The 16,550-nt window shown below is 39.1% G+C and overlaps 1 protein-coding gene across 2 annotated transcripts in view; it reads left to right on the top strand.

Moving 5' to 3' along the window:
- LOC107718694 (band 4.1-like protein 1) overlaps positions 1-16,550 on the top strand; it is a 107,027-nt gene that overhangs the window by 31,385 nt on the left and 59,092 nt on the right. The gene's annotated exons all lie outside the window — the stretch shown is intronic.

Raw genomic sequence — 16,550 nt, 5'->3', positions numbered from 1 at the left:
AACATAAAATGCAGTAAACAAATATATGAATAAAATAAATAATAATAATAATAATAATAATAAAACGGGGCATATCTGAGTAAATAAATAACAGGGATATTTTATAGACCAAGGAATTGAGAGGATTTATTAGTTACTGAGTAACTTCAAGAAAGTTCCACAGAGAAGACCAAGTGCGCCAGAAAACATCTGATCTTTGATGCAGATCATAAGTTAGTTTTTCCAGGGGTAAAAGAGTAGAAGCCTGACTTGTCCACATATTGACTGAGGGTATCTGACGAGTTGAACATAGCAATACAATACATCTGTATTTTCTTTACCATGAAGATGAATATGATTTTACTAAATTCTACAGCCATAGTGCACCATAGCAGACAGAGTTGCTTCATGGCTAACCTGCTTTAGGGCAGGTTATGTTTTCAATCACAAATCACAAACAGATATTGGGCCAATCAACCGTGAGCACAGTCACATATCTCTGAAACAATAAGCCTGTATTTCTCGCTCTAAATTAAAGTGTGCTTCACAGCTGTGCTTCAAATGAATGTTAGAATTTTTATAATAGAATTTAACCTGCAAATATATATTATTATAATTAGGGATGCACCGATACCACTTTTTCCAGTACTCGCCCGATACCGATACTTTTATTTTTGGTACTTGCCGATACTGAGTACCGATACCGATATTTGTATTGCATGTGTACATATCCTCACTTACATAAATGAACTATAGTGTCCTGCACCCACTAGTAAAAAAATATCAAAAATTATATCTGGTCTCTGAATCATTTTTGGTTTCACTGTATATCCTACGGTTATTTTCACACTTAATTATGCTCATTAAAATGTATTTTACAAGTTTATGTTACTTTCACTGTTCATTGTTTTGCTCTATGGTACATCATCTTTAATTTAATAGCATTAGACCTGCTCCATTGCAGCGGGTTAGTACTGTATTCACGCACTTTGCTGTAATAATGCAGGGAACCCCTCATTATACATCTCCTAACTGTGATATTTTCAGAAATAGAAGTCGCGTTTTTTCATCTGAAACGTGCTGCGATTTATATTCCGAAGCCACTCATATAATGCAGAAACACTCAAGCAAGCAAAACATGCGCAACAACGCTTGTACTGATGCAGAAGGAGAGGACAGTAGTACAGCCTAGCGCATTTCACACAGGCTGCTAGCTCGCGCACATCAGCTATACAGGTGTTAATACTGAATGTTTAACATTATATTCATTGCATACATATACTTCGTAGTAGACATCCTTAACTCCTTTCTGCTGTCTGTTGTTCTGTTGTCGGTGTTTCTTTGTCTGAATATGGCGCTTATCACATGCTGTGTGGTATCGGCGTTTGGTATCGGGGCATTTTAACGAGTACGAGTACAGGATACCAGTATCGGTATCGGTGCATCCCTAATTATAATGATGTTAGTATTATCATCATCATGATCATCATCATCATCCATAATCATTTGTATATATCTATATATAGATTATATAACATTTACAGTGTTACATTAACAGTTGCTTCTGAGCTGTTTATTATTTTTGTTTAGAGAACATTTCATTGCATTCTCTGTTCAAATACCTACTCTGACTAAAAAACAATCTATAAACTTGCAAGAAAGGTGGATTACATATTCATTTGAAAATATTAAAGACATACGCAGGATTTTTTTTTTGCCATAGGTGTTTGCAAGTGTTTTTTTTTCCCATCAGGGATCTGTTCATGAATCATTCACAAATACATCACATAGGCTACTAGGCAACCTTACAGCATGTGCATACACTGACATACTGTACAGTACATGTACACTCTAGCTGTTTCCGGTTAACTGAATGGCCATGAAAGAAAAAATAAAGAGGGTGGTAACTGAAGAATTGATTGATTAACTTCAAATATTGCAGTAGACCTCGGCATATACTGGAATTGACTGAACTTGAGTTTATTGAGATGATCATAGACAGGACTATAGGAGAGGATATAAAAGCGGCAGATGTCCTGCTGGTACCATCAACTTTGGCTTTTGTAAATTCAGTCTCTGTAGCCAGAGGTTGCCAGGAAACATCATCTATGCTGGAGAGGGAGGAAGTGAACTTTTATCTCCATTCCTGCAATGTCAACTTCTCATTTTTACCATGAGCACATTTGACAGTCTGACTTAGTGAAATATAGCTGCTGTGTATGTCAAAATGTTAAAGGGGTCAAAAGATGCGATTTCTATTTTTCCTTTTCTTTAGTGTGTTATGTAGCTATTTGTGCATGTATAAGATCTGCAGAGTTACAAAGCTCAAAGTCTCCCACAAAAGGATTTATTCTATCTAAAAGAGAAGGCTGATTCAGATCTGGTTAAGATTTATTTACAACAGAACAGCACAACCCAGATGTTTGAATTTGTGCAACTCATTTTATGGACGACTAGCCTACAAAGAGTAGCCTACAAGGCTGGCTGTGCAAAGGTCATTTCTAAAAAAAAAATGGGTCAGTTCCGACTTTGCTATGACAATCTGGTGCTTATTCTAGAAAACGACACGTTTGAGAGAGGCGGGGCATAGAGGAACTACAATAATGTACTGTATTTGAAAAATAATGTGTTTTTTGAACATTAAAGCATGTCAACATATTCTGTTACACCAAATACACAAAATAATGATCTTTAAAATAGCATCATATGACCCCTTTAATGTTAATATAGATTCCTCAGTTTAAAAGTGAAGTGTGCTACTTATTTAGTCCATTTTTTGTCACAAGTTTTTACTAGTCTTTACTAACTATCCTGGGGTGTCTTTCCCAAAAGCAGCTATGGTCACAAGTTCTGTCATTACCAATAGAGTTCAATGGAACTTGTGTGTCATAAAGCAAGGCCAGACACAACGGGTAAGTTTTTATCAGAATTTCACCATCCAGTTAGGCTCATCAAACATAACTCCTTCAAAAACAGCTAGAAACCTTGGAGTTGTGATTGATGATAAGCTGAATTTCTCAGACCACATTGCTAAAACTGCCCGGTCCTGCAGATTTGCTTTATACAACATTAGGAAGATCAGGTCCTTTCTTTCAGAACATGCAACACAACTCCTTGTTCAAGCTCTTGTTCTATCCAGGCTGGACTATTGCAATGCTCTGTGAACTGAAACCTGGTGAAGAACAATGCCCAGCGGGCTTGGCGTGGGTTAAGTCTCTTGGCTTCTCTGAGGTATTGGAGATTTTTGTGGTCGGTAATGACTGTGAACGGATGGTTTGCTCCCTGTAGGCCAGTGCCGCCACTCCTCCAGGGCGAGTTTGATGGCCAACAACTCCCGGTTGCCGATGTCGTAATTCTGCTCCGCTGGGGTCAGTTTCTTAGAATAGTATGCGCAAGGCTGGAGGCGAGGAGGCTCACCATAATGTTGGGACAGCACGGCCCCAACGCCGGTGGTGGATGCATCCGCTTCCACTACGAACGGCATGTCCGGGTCAGGATGATGGAGGATGGGGACCGTGCTGAAGGCTCTTCGGAGCTTTGTGAGAGCTTCGTGGGCGCTGGTGGTCCAGGACAGGGACTTGGGTTTTCCTCGGAGCATGGAAGTCAAAGGAGCAGTGTGGGAACTGAAATCCTTGATGAATAGACGATAGAAGTTAGCAAATCCTAGAAATCGCTGAAGCTCCTTTATGGTCTGGGGAAGAGGCCACTCCTTGACTGCATCAACCTTCCCCTGGTCCATCTGAATTCCTTCCTGGCCGACGATGTAACCCAGGAAATGCACCGTGGGGCGATGGAATTCGCATTTCTCCAGCTTTAAGAAGAGATGGTGTTGACGTAACTTCTGTAGGACCTGCTGAACGTGTTGGCGATGTTCGGCCACGTTCCGGGAGTAAATGAGTATATCGTCAATATAGACTATCACAGAGCGGTGGAGGAACTCCCGGAACACCTCGTTCATGAACCCCTGGAAGACCGACGGGGCGTTGGCTAGCCCATACGGCATGACAAGGTACTCATAGTGGCCAGATGGTGTAATGAATGCCGTCTTCCACTCGTCGCCCTCCCGGATTCGAACGAGGTTGTAAGCGCTTCGCAGGTCCAGCTTGGAGAAGATGCAGGCCCCACGGAGTTCCTCGAGGGCGGCCGGGACCAGGGGAAGTGGATAGGGCAGTTTCACCGTATGGGAGTTCAGAGTCCGATAGTCGATACAAGGCCGCAAGCCCCTGTCCTTCTTGCCCACGAAGAAGAAACTAGACGCTATTATCCTGGCTGGTGACTGCAGTGACTGTGATGAATCCCTGACATTGTGATTATAGTTAGCTAACAGTGCTTTTGGGAAATGCATCCCTGAGCTGTCAAGTGAAATGCAGCAGACGGGGGAATATAATTTCACATCTCCTATAGAATATAAAGCATGGTAAAGCATAACATAATGCAAATAATAAAAAATATATTTTTTTAACCTAACTGATGCAGTGTGTAGCTTTTCATTTCTTAAACAACCATGTCGGAAACTGTATCCCTGGGCATATTCCAGGATGACAGTTCCAAAATTCACTGGCTCAAATCGTGAAAGAGTGGTTCAGGGAACACGGGGAATCATTTTCACACCTGACTTGGCCACCTCAACCGCATTGAAAGTCTTTAGGATGAGCTGGACTAGACTTTACAGAGTTGTGTGATCTTGACCAAAAATTGTTACAACCCTTGATGGAAATAAATGTAAACGTAATGTAAATGTTGGTGCAATCTTTATATATATATATATATATATATATATATATATTAGACAAGAATGTCGTTTTTTACACTTCAAATCTATGGTTTATTTATAAAGATTGCACCTTTTTAAAACTTTGCTCGCATGTTTTCGGAGTTGTGAGGTCCAGGTGATCATCGGGCAGTCAGCGCTCTTGTACCCTGCCAAGGAAAGCCTTATCTTAACAAGTCCTTCTGACATTTGTTGCTTGCTCTGATGTCTCTGTAGTGGTTATGGAGATATCATTTGTTTTGGATATGTCTAACAGGCAATCTATGGTCTCATGAATCTGTTGTTTGTTTAATGCTGTACTAGAGCGCTGCCTTTGTACTTTTGACTGAATTGTTTGCTTGTCTACAAATTTATTATGCTTGTATAATGGCTATTGTATATAAGCAATATGTCACTCACAGTTATGGCAATATGGATCTGTACCAGGCTGCTGTCTGTATCGGTTGCTGATATTAGCTGTCAACATAAATATGAAAAAAAGGTATCATAAGGGAGGATTAATTTCAAGTCTCACATGTCCAGTGTTATTTGAAATCAAAGCAATTTGAAAGGAGAGAGTTTTCCACAGAGTGTAGTGAGACCTGTCAATCAAGGATGACATTAATATTTCACTGTCACACTAAGAACAATATTTAGTCATCCAGCAAGGAAATTAACAGGGAAGGAACAAAACTGCTGAAAAACATGACCTACTATGTGGTATACCCATTATGAGATAGTACATCATAAATTTACCATTGGACATACTACAGTTATTCACACTGTAAATGGTACCTTATGGAACACTGAGAAATACCTCAAGGAATGGTTTACTTCTAGAACAGTTTAATTAAATGTTTAGGTAGAACGTATAAACCCTTTAAGACAGACCTACCACAAGCTCTTAAAACAAGTTGTTAAAAGAATAGCTCACCCGTCATGAAAAATTCTGTCATCATTTAGTCACCTTCATGTCATTCCAAATACATATAAATTTCTTTTTTTCTGGTGTGCACACATTAATGCTTACTGTAGCAATGGAAGTGGTATTTGCCATAACTTTTTTCTTGATAATTTCTAATAATTGGAATCCGACTGTCAAGAATTAAAATGTTTATACACAAAATAGTAGGCAATTAAAAATGCAAAATGATAATTTTATTTCCAAGATGATAACTGGACACCACACACTGACTTAAATATGCAACAAAGTGAGGACGTGACAACAATTTTTAATAGCATATTAATAGGTGTGTTTAACCATACATAATGTAGACACCATGTAGACATACATAAAGCTGCTTTTCTTCCACACCTATAGAAACTGCTTGGTAACTGGGTGTACCATATGTACATAGTACACCCAGTTATGCCCAACAATGTTTCCTGTCACATCCTTCACAAAGTACCACACCTATGATCAAGTATTTTCTTGTTGGAGGGAGGCAATGAATTACAGTACATGCCTGGCAGGACTATATTGGAATGAAATATTCTAATTGGGGTTTCTTCTAAACCTCTAACCTAAGTATTATATTCAGATTGAATTAAAATGTACTTTCTGACCCTGTTTATTTATCAATACACATTCTTGGTCTTATTGTTCATGATTTATCAGTGCATGTTACTGTGTTTTTGTAAATTGTGAAATGTCTTTGTAATATTATATCAAAATGTAAAAACTTGTTCCTCTTCTCGACATCATCAAGGCTTGGTATTTTTCATCCCCTATGACCACGTCCTTTAATTTTTTGTTTTGGTTACACTTTATTTTAAGGACCAAATCTTACTATTAACTAGTTTCTTATTAGCATGAAAATTATTAGCATATTCACTGTTTATTAGTAGGCTTATCAAGCACATATTAATGCCTTATTCTGCATGACCATGTTTTAGATCCCTTAATCCTACCCCACATCTAAACTTAACAACTACCTTACTAATTATTAATAAGCAGAAAATTGGGAGTTTATTGAGGCAAAAGTCATAGTTAATAGTTAATAGTGGGAATTGGACCTTAAAATAAAGTATGACATTTTTTTAATACTGTTTTATTTTTAGCTACTTAGAAATACTTCAGAAAAAACTTGCTGAAATTACTATGCACAATGACTGGTTCTTGTGTTTCTCTAACTTAAGACAAGCACTTAGTGTCATGACAGAGGAAAAGCAGCTGAAATGTATCATGTTAAACAGAACCAAAATCAAAAACCTAAGCTCACCTAAAACGTTAACATTGTTTGAGCCCTTAAATATTTACACAAACATTGCCCATCAACCTAAAATTTTGCCCCCAAAATTATGGTGGAGTAATAATGCATGAGAACTAGAGAGTTAGAGAAACTGGCAAAGGCTGTCATAACAAATATTTAGCACTGTTTCACCCTCATCTGTGGTAAGTGGGCATTGGTTCATAATGTATGATTAACTGTCTAGTCAGGTTATGCATGCTATATGTAAGAATATCAAATGTAATGAGAGCCAACTACAGTTTAGTGCCTTATTTAAGACAATAAATTATGCATGAGGATTGACTTGAAGTAATAACAGTCCTCTGTAGTCTCAAAAAAATCTCTTGCTAAAAATCTTTACCATCAGTTAAGACAGGGGTTTTCAAACCTGTCCTGGAGGAACCCCAGCCCTGCACATTTTGTATGTCTCCCTTATCAGACACACCCAATTCAGGTCTTGCTGTCTCTACTAATGAGCTAATGAGTTGAATCAGGTGTGTTAGATGAGGGAGACTTACAAAATGTGCAGGTCTGGGGGTCCTCCAGGACAGGTTTGAAAACCCCTGAGTTAAGATACACCATTGCATGGCCGAGGTTATGCTACGATTAAGAGTATGCACTTGATTGTAACGTTTATTGTTATGCATGGTTTGTTCTGTGACTAGATATACGGTGTAAGAGCATTACAGTCAGTTGCTTCCCTCTATTCATCCTGCTATGTCTCTTTTCAAGTGTGACAGATGACAGATGCATGTATAATAGCAGAGAGTTTGAATTGCTCAGCAAGGCCAGCGAAATTAGATGGCTGGTTGTGGGAATAGATGCCCAAGATCAGTTTGTCTGGCTTTGATCTCAGCAGCTGTCTCTGGATGCGATAGCCACATTTCCACGGATATACAGTGTCATCTTACCCTTCAAACCAGGGGTGCCCAGTGCCTAGATCTCCAAGAACAGAATTGGGCACCCCCGCTTTAAACTGTAGATTGGTGTCACACAGCCAGCCTTTTGACTATTGGTATAAAGCCTGGTTCACTTTGCAGCTTATTTTTACCAAGTGCAACAATTAAGGCATTAGTGTAATGGGCATCTCACATATCCATCATGGGTACAGAATAAAATAATGGCTGCATACAAAGTCACAGCTTATCTTGTTTATTCTCCACAGCACCGGTGGCCATGCAGATTTGGGGTAAAAATGCTCCTGCACAACTAAACTAAATTTATTACGTCTGTTACGAATAAAGTGAACATGAATTTAGTGTCAATTGCAGCATTAAGATCTGCTTATGTTGCACCTTATTTCTTTATACACGTTTTTGCAACGTTGTGAATTATGACCAGTCACACACAATTCTGTTGAGTTTATGGATGCAGTGGCCAATCAGAGGAGTTTAGATTAGTAATCGTTGGGATTTTGCGAATTCTCTCATCATAAACAACAAAGTGCAGATGTACGTACAGCTTCAGTTATTATAACAACTGTTTTTTTTTTTATAGTGCTTAAACTCTCCATAGATTAGTGATAATGTTCTTCGCTCACTTTCTATATATAATTTATTTGCTGTTTAAATAACCATGGAAAACATTATAATTAAGAACTTGCAATGTTTTTATTAAATTGTGATCACATTAAATACAAATTTATATAGAGCTATACAGGCACCTAGTGGCTACACCATGGCATTACATATGTTTTTTTTTCTCCCACCAGAGGGCACTAATTTGCCTTCAAAAATCGAATTTTCAAGGCCTAGTCTATATTTTAACTGGAAATACTGCATTAATTGAAAAAATACTAAATAAAAATACTAAATAAAAAATAGGAAAAAAACTTATTATTTTCAATGGGGAAAATGAATAATTATTGCATAAATATTAACTGGCACCATAAAATTCTCTCAAAATACAAAAATTAAAAAGAAAAACATATTATTGAACAGAAATATATTACTTTGATTTTCCTGGAAAAAAGTTTTCCAGGAAGGCTTAGGTCACTTTTGACTGCGAAGGTTCCAAGTGCGACCCAAAAATGAAGGGGATCAAAGGGTTTAACACTGCATTTAACACTGAGAACCTCATCACTGGTCAAGCACACATTGATCTATATACAGCTTGATACCAACAGTTTGAGGACAAACAGCAGTGACACTGAGTAACTGTTTGTAGTGTGAAAAGGTATATTTACAGAAGGCCTATAGGAGTGTCTCAAAGCTTTGCGCAGACCTGAGTAGAGGAGTTTGCCGTTGTTGTACCTTGTGACATTGAAAATTTTATATATATGATCTGCCCGGTGGAGCTGGTTTGTTGGTGGTAGCTTCAGCAATCTCTTCATCCAGGGCCCACTAGAGGGCACTGACAACCGTGGAAGGAGGAAGGAATATGTCTGGTTCTTGAAGAGAGGTGTAAGTGGAATGCATTCAGGTGACAATTTAGATGAACCTGATAAAGAACAAAGCCCACTGGGCCTGGCGAAGTTCTTCTGTCTTCCAGTTATTCGAGGTTAGGTTGGTCCATGATGAGTTGTACGGGGAAATCACACGGAGCTCTTGGTTGACGATATCATAGTTTTGTGCCACTGAGGTGAGTTTACGTGAGGAGAAGACACATGGATGGATGTAGTGTGAATTATCAAAGATGCAGTCTGAGAGAAGAGCTGATTAATCACTGATGCTGGTAAGATATTTAGCATGCTAAATATCTTGAACTGTCTGTGAGTCCTGCAGTGTGAAATGTGGAAATGGTACGTTATTTCCTGCACCACTTCTTGCGTATGTTTAGTTGTGAAACATAGCTTGTAGACCAGACAGAGTTGTCAACGATTCCTCCTATTAAAAAGTTGTGTAATGTGTGACTGATACGATGTGTAGTGTGCACACAACAGCAACAAAATGGTACCCCATACAGTTGTGTAGTGTGAGAAGAACAGCGATCCATCCAACAACTTTAAACATCGTGCAGTATGTTTCTGGCATTAGTCAAACTAAACAATATTGAGGTATTGCCCCTAAATAGCTTTAGTTTTAGCTCATATCCACACGAAGCCAGAGCTTTCCCTATCCAATCTTTTTTTTTTCCCTAGTTCAAAAAATAAATTCCGTAAACACAGCATCGAGAGGGTCGAGACGTGGGGTGATGCCATTATCGTTTCACAAAATATATGGATTTCGTGTTGTTTTCAGATTTATAAGTTATCTAATGTGTGACTGATACGATGTGTAGTGTGCACACAACAGCAACTAAATGGTACCCCATACAGTTGTGTAGTGTGAGAAGAACAGCGATCCAACAACTTTGAAAATCGTGCAGTGTGTTTCTGGCATTAGTCAAACTAAACAATATTGAGGTATTGCCCCTAAATCGCTTTAGTTTTAGGCCACATCCATTCCACACGATGCCAGAGCTTTCCCTATCCAATCTTTTTTTCCCTCATTCTAAAAAACAATTCCGTAAACACGGTGTCGAGAAGGATGAGATATTTATCCACTCTGGGACCCGGTTTCAAAAAATAGCTGTTTCAGACTCCCAAAATGCAGGAAAATGTATTCGTATGCAGCTAAATTGCGAGTTCGTGTGTACGGGCTCTTAGTTTAAATTTAAAAAAGTAGCTTCTACTTCTTCAAACAGGTAGCTTTACTGTGATTTTACGTCACTGGTTAAACAGGCTTATAAATCAGCCAAATCCTGTTTATGTTTGAATCTAGTGTTTTGCACAGATTTCTGTGATGATTATGTTTAGGTTTAGGGGTCATTAACCTGATATAAAAACAATAGAGATATATGAGATATCCTCAAGCAAATGCGTGTGTGTGTGTGGTTCAGGTATACCCTACATTATAGGGACAAAATGTCCCCACAAAGATGGCAATATCCAAAATCCTTGTCCTTGTGGGGGCTTTTTTTTTTTTTGGAAAATATCTTATAAAATCATACAGAATGAGTTTTTTTTTTATTTTTATTTTTTTTATCTAAGATACCAGAAAGTTTTGTGTGAGAGGTAGGATTAGGAGTAGTGGTAGGGTAAGGAGATAAAAAATACGGTTTGTAAAATATTCAAATCATTACATTTATGGAATGTCCCCATAAAACATGGAAACCCAACATGTGTGTGTCTGTATTTACCTCTTAAAAGGGTGTGCCAAGTTACAGATATATTTGTTCATCAAGGTTCTGCCTCAGAAATTGGAAGATGGTGTTGACATATCATGGCTGTGACAAAAGAAATATTAATATTAGGATTTAAAATATTCTAAAACTATAAAACTTAGCAGAGCCTGTCTGACACTGATGTACTCTGCAGAGGTGAACTGTGGCAAGGGGGTCCTTTAGAGTGACAACTGCCCCTGATATTCCCTGATTTTATTGAATGTCTGATGGTGTTGACAAGTGCATGCATGCATGTTGACATGCATGTGTCATTAAAAAACAACCATAATTGTGTTAAATACATTCTATTATTAATCCCTCATGACATTTAAAATTGAAAATATTTATATTTTTAAGCCTAACAGCAGTTACCCTTGCTGGACCTGTTTTGTCCCATGTCTCAAGAATGACTGCTTAACATATGTATCTGCATTTATGTTCTTTATGTAATGTCTTGTAAATAAGTGTAAATGAGTGTAAATATTTAAATTACATTTTTAATTATGTGTATACAGTACAACACAGAAAAAATTGTTTGCAAGAGCATTAGCATGGGATCTCATGCTTAAAAGGAACATAATTCCGGCTGGCATGCAAAGAAAATATGCAATTTTCCCTGCTGCAAATGCTAGCAGGAGTCTTTAGATGGAATTATGGTCCCTTCTGTCCAGGTAGGCAATGATCCAAGGCTGCTTGGGGCAATTTGCCTCATAAACCAGTATAAAGTAAGCAGCATCACACTACTAGTACAATGACTCATGTCCCTTAGTGCCTGGCATATAAACACACACTTCTTTTGTGTTTGATCTTAGAGACGTGGGCGTTGCTAGGCCACTTTTAGGGGGGCTATAGCCCCCCTAAAATGACTACTCAGCCCCCCTAAAAATTTTGCGATCAGCTCCATAAACTGTACATGAATTCGTGATCGCCTCAGTCCCCTTTAAATTTCATATGAAAACAGCGGCAGACTTCGGCTCCTCCCGTCTTTCAGCGCGTTCTTCAATAAGCAGACTGCGGCGGCGCAGAGCGAGAAACAGAGGGCAAGGTGTGTGTTTATCGATAGATTGTTATAATATCTGCAACTGTACAGTTCTTTGTCATAAATACAGTTTACAAAATATCATGGGGGAGCAATCGGTTCCCCATCTACTGTAAAATTTCGCTGCGTTTCCTCATCACACTACAGCTGTTTCCTCCAGCAAAAATGAAACCGCATACTTCATGAAACGATCACGTTGCCATTTGGGGGCTGAGCCCCCCTAAAATGAAAATCATAGAATCGCCCCTGCTTAGAGAGTGTTTGATCTTATAGAGTGCAGTGTTCAGCTGTATTTAGTTTGAATGTATGCAAAGGAGAGATGCTTTCTTTTAGCATATTACAAGAACAACAGATCTTTTGGAGGGCTGCCAAGTGAGTAGATATTTGCATACAACTTATCATAACAAAGGCAAAAAAACTGCAATATGCATATTGGCACAAGAACAGGGCCTTGCTGGTAGTGTTGTAGCATTTGACCAAGACTATTCTCAGTTTTTTTGAAGGTCTCTTGTCTTGGTATTGATCGCATTTGTACTCGGTCTTGTCTCTGTCTCAGACTAAGAGGACCCAGACCGTAACTGCAGCCAGTATCCACGGTCGATGGCTACCAGTTCCCAGCTGTTTGGGTCGATGTCAGTCAGCTTCATGTCGCGTTTGCAGACATCCTTTAAGCGCAGCATTGGGCGACCCGTTGGGCGGTGTCCCATGGCCAATTCACCGTACAGGAGGTCTTTGGGGATGCGTCCATCATCCATACGGCGCACGTGCCCAAGCCATGAATGGGACTCATCTGCGATTATGAACGCGATATAGCAGTGATCTACGGCTATTAATTTAATACACAGAGTGATCTCTGTGTATTAAATGCCACTCCATCTGAAAGCACGTGATGGAGATTTACTATTCACAGAACCAGCTTTACTGACGAGATGCGCATGACAATCACATGCGACTACGGCTCTGTGTATTAAATGCCGCTCCATCTGAAAGCATGTGATGGAGATTTACTATTCACAGAACCGGCTTTACTGAGATATGCGCATGACAATCACATGCGATTTATCGTGCAGCCCTAAGTTTGTTTGTTGATCACAAAGTACAAAATAGATGAGGAAAATAGGATGCTGGGTGTATTCAAAGCGCCGCCATTACTGTCTAGAGTGCGTGGAATGGTGCGCTGTGATTGGTTGAGCGGATATATCGCATTCTGCAGAGAAGGGAGACTGGCGTTTGCCACGGTTTGGAAAGAAAGGGAGAAAACATGACAAAATAACTCGGCGTGTATCGCATTTCGCGTAAAATTTAAAATCGACTTTTCAATACCGACCAGATTCAATACTGATTTTGGCAGAAACTAAATTTTTTTTAAAATGGCGTTGATCGCATTTTGGAACGGGTGACAGCGCTTCATTGTAGTACTATGGTGATTATCTCTTCAGCGCGCAGCAGGAGCAGGACAAACAACAATGCAGAATATTAATAACTATGACTGGGACTGTCATATACATAACATTATAAAGAGAACACTATTATAATAAAACGCTGTGAATTTTTAGTGTTTAGTTGCCGTGTTTCTGCATGTTGTTGCGTGAAGAAAGCGTCAACAAAAGGAGTTCATTCAGAGCCGCGCAGACACGTTCATGTGCATTCGGGCCCTTTTTGCAGATAGCCTATAAGTCGTAATATTAACGTTATGTTGTATAAATAACGAAGCGTATTCTATATGAGATAAATGACGAGTTAAATCCCATTGATTAAAAACCTGCTATCAAATTCTTCATTCTACTGGTCATCTTCAGTGAAGCTCAAAACAGAAATGCAGAACATTAATAACTACTGTCATATACATGTTATAATGAGAACACCGTTGAAAAAAAATGTTGTGAATTCTTAGGGTTTCACTGACGTTTAATGTTAACTAGCCTATCTTTAATCAAAACATAAAACATTATTTTTGTATCTGCGAATCGTCCGTTACACATTTTCTCTGTGTGTTAACGTTAGTAATTATGACTGTCGAATGTTTGACTTGACTCTTGGTAATGTATTTGATTCAAACATATGATTCGACTATCAGTCGACTATCGGCAAGATTCGAAAATTCCGATTGACTAAAATCCTTAGTCGGGGACACCCCTAAATCAGACATAAAACAGCATCAAAACTGTGTAACATTATGGAATAAAATGTCGACCCATGAAGAGCTTTGGGGTGCTGATCGACTCCATCTACGTTTTGATTATCATTCTGAACCCAATTCATAGTCTTTTTTAAGTTTTTTTTTTAGCGCTTTTAACAATACAGATTGTGTCAAAGCAACTGTACAGCATTAATTAGGAAAATAGTGTCAATAATGCAAAATGACAATAGTAAACACTCAATTTTCAGTTAAAGGCAGTTCATCATTGAATTCAGTGATGTCATCATCCAGCTCAGTTCAGTTTAAATAGTATCTGTGCAATCAAGTCGACGATATTGCTGGAAATTAAGTGTCCCCAACCTGGCCAGACGAAACCAGCAGTTCAATTCCAGGCTGCAGCAAAGTCAGATTGTGCAGTGGACTCATCTAGTTCTGTGGTCTTGCTCTGGTGGTCGTCTAGGAGACAAGTTCCCGGTTCCGGTTGACCTAATTAATGCAGCCTAAAAATCCTTTAATGGATTTGAATATTAGAAATGTGTTAGTGTTTTATGTGTAAGCCAGGTTAAAGAGATGGGTCTTTAATCTAGATTTAAATTGACAGAGTGTGTCTGCCTCCCGAACAATGTTAGGTAGGTTATTCCAGAGTTTGGGCGCTAAATAGGAAAAGGATCTGCCGCCCGTAGTTGATTTTGATATTCAAGGTATGTTACGGTCCTTTCGAGATCTAGGGAATTGGTCCGCAACATTTAAAACAAATGAATTCGATGAATGGAGAGGAGAGCAGAAAAAACAGCCAGGACGACAGCATATGGCAAAAGGCAGTAATTTATTCTACAAATGGCAGAAGGCAGCAACTTATTCACGTAGCTGTCCAGAAACGCACCAGCAGCGCGCGTGCATATTTACAGTGCCAAAAATAAAAAGTGGAATACAAACAAACCAACAAAAAGGGAGAGACGTGATAGAGTGGCGCCTAAATCAAAACAAAGAAACAAAACCAAACAAGGCTACACTAAACGCCCAAACCCACTAACCTATCCTAACCAAATAAAAATGTGAAACAAAAACACGAAAGCTTCGGCTTCGGCGACGCCCTAAATACCCTACACTAACTAAAACAGAAAGAAATACACAAGAGGCGCTCACCCACTGACTAGTGTATCTAACACGGTTTCACTACGTGCAGGAGATGTAACCTATAACTAAGCTTACCTACCCTCATCTCCCACCTAGAGAACGAGAAAACTCAATAAGCTCACCATCAATTCGGCACATAGTTGTAAGACATGAAAGTCATACTGAGCAACTTGAGAACGAGAAAATACACAGGAGTGAGGCACAACTCAAACAAATCGAAAACACACACGCTGATGCCCGGGAGCTCACACAGGCTCTCCGCTCAGAGCACAGCCAAAAAGTCTCGTTACACACCCCAACAGCACTCACTGCGCTGCCCTCGCCTCCCAGGCAGAGCGCACCGGAAGCTTTTAAAGCCACGGGCCGTCAGCTGATTCGTCGCAGTATGGAACACCCTAATAATGATTGGCGGCGAGTCATCCACTCAGCGGAAACCTAGGAGTTGGGGGAAAAGAACACAACAAGAAACAAGGAAAAATAAAAGCAAAAACAACAACTCCCAGGGAACGTAACAGGTATTATCAAATTGCCAGAGTTTTGAGAACGCAGCAGACATGGAAGACTATAATGCAATAAGAGCTCGTTCAAATACTGAGGTGCTAAACCATTCAAGGCTTTATAAGTAATAAACAAGATTTTAAAATCTATACAGTGTTTAATAGGGAGCCAGAGCTGTGTTGACAGAACCGGGCTAATATAACTCCATACTTCCTGGTTCTAGTAAGAACTCTAGCTGCTGCATTTTGGACCAGCTGGAGTTTGTTTATTAAGCATGCAGAACAACCACCCTGTAACGGGGCAGATGAGACGAGAGGCGTGCGGATCCATGTGCAAGCTTTTATTAATAAACATAGTCAAAAACACAGGCAGGGTCGAACAACAGAATGTTGTGGTCAATAGTGTCGAACGCAGCACTAAGTGGATCTTAGCACTAATAGAGATCTACAACCATGATCAGATGATAAGAGCAGGTCATTTGTAACTCTAATGAGAGCAGTCTCAGTACTATGATACGGTCTAAATCCTGACTGGAAATCCTCACAGATACCATTTTTAGCTTAGATGGAATAGGGTCTAACATACATGTTGTTGGTTTAGATGATTTAACAAGTTTATACAATTCTTCCTCTC

Source organism: Sinocyclocheilus rhinocerous, unplaced genomic scaffold (genome assembly GCF_001515625.1).
Source record: "Sinocyclocheilus rhinocerous isolate Xijiao unplaced genomic scaffold, SAMN03320098_v1.1 scaffold2348, whole genome shotgun sequence".
In the NCBI taxonomy this organism is placed as follows: Eukaryota; Metazoa; Chordata; class Actinopteri; order Cypriniformes; family Cyprinidae; genus Sinocyclocheilus; species Sinocyclocheilus rhinocerous.
This window is presented reverse-complemented; position numbering and strand designations above follow the sequence as displayed.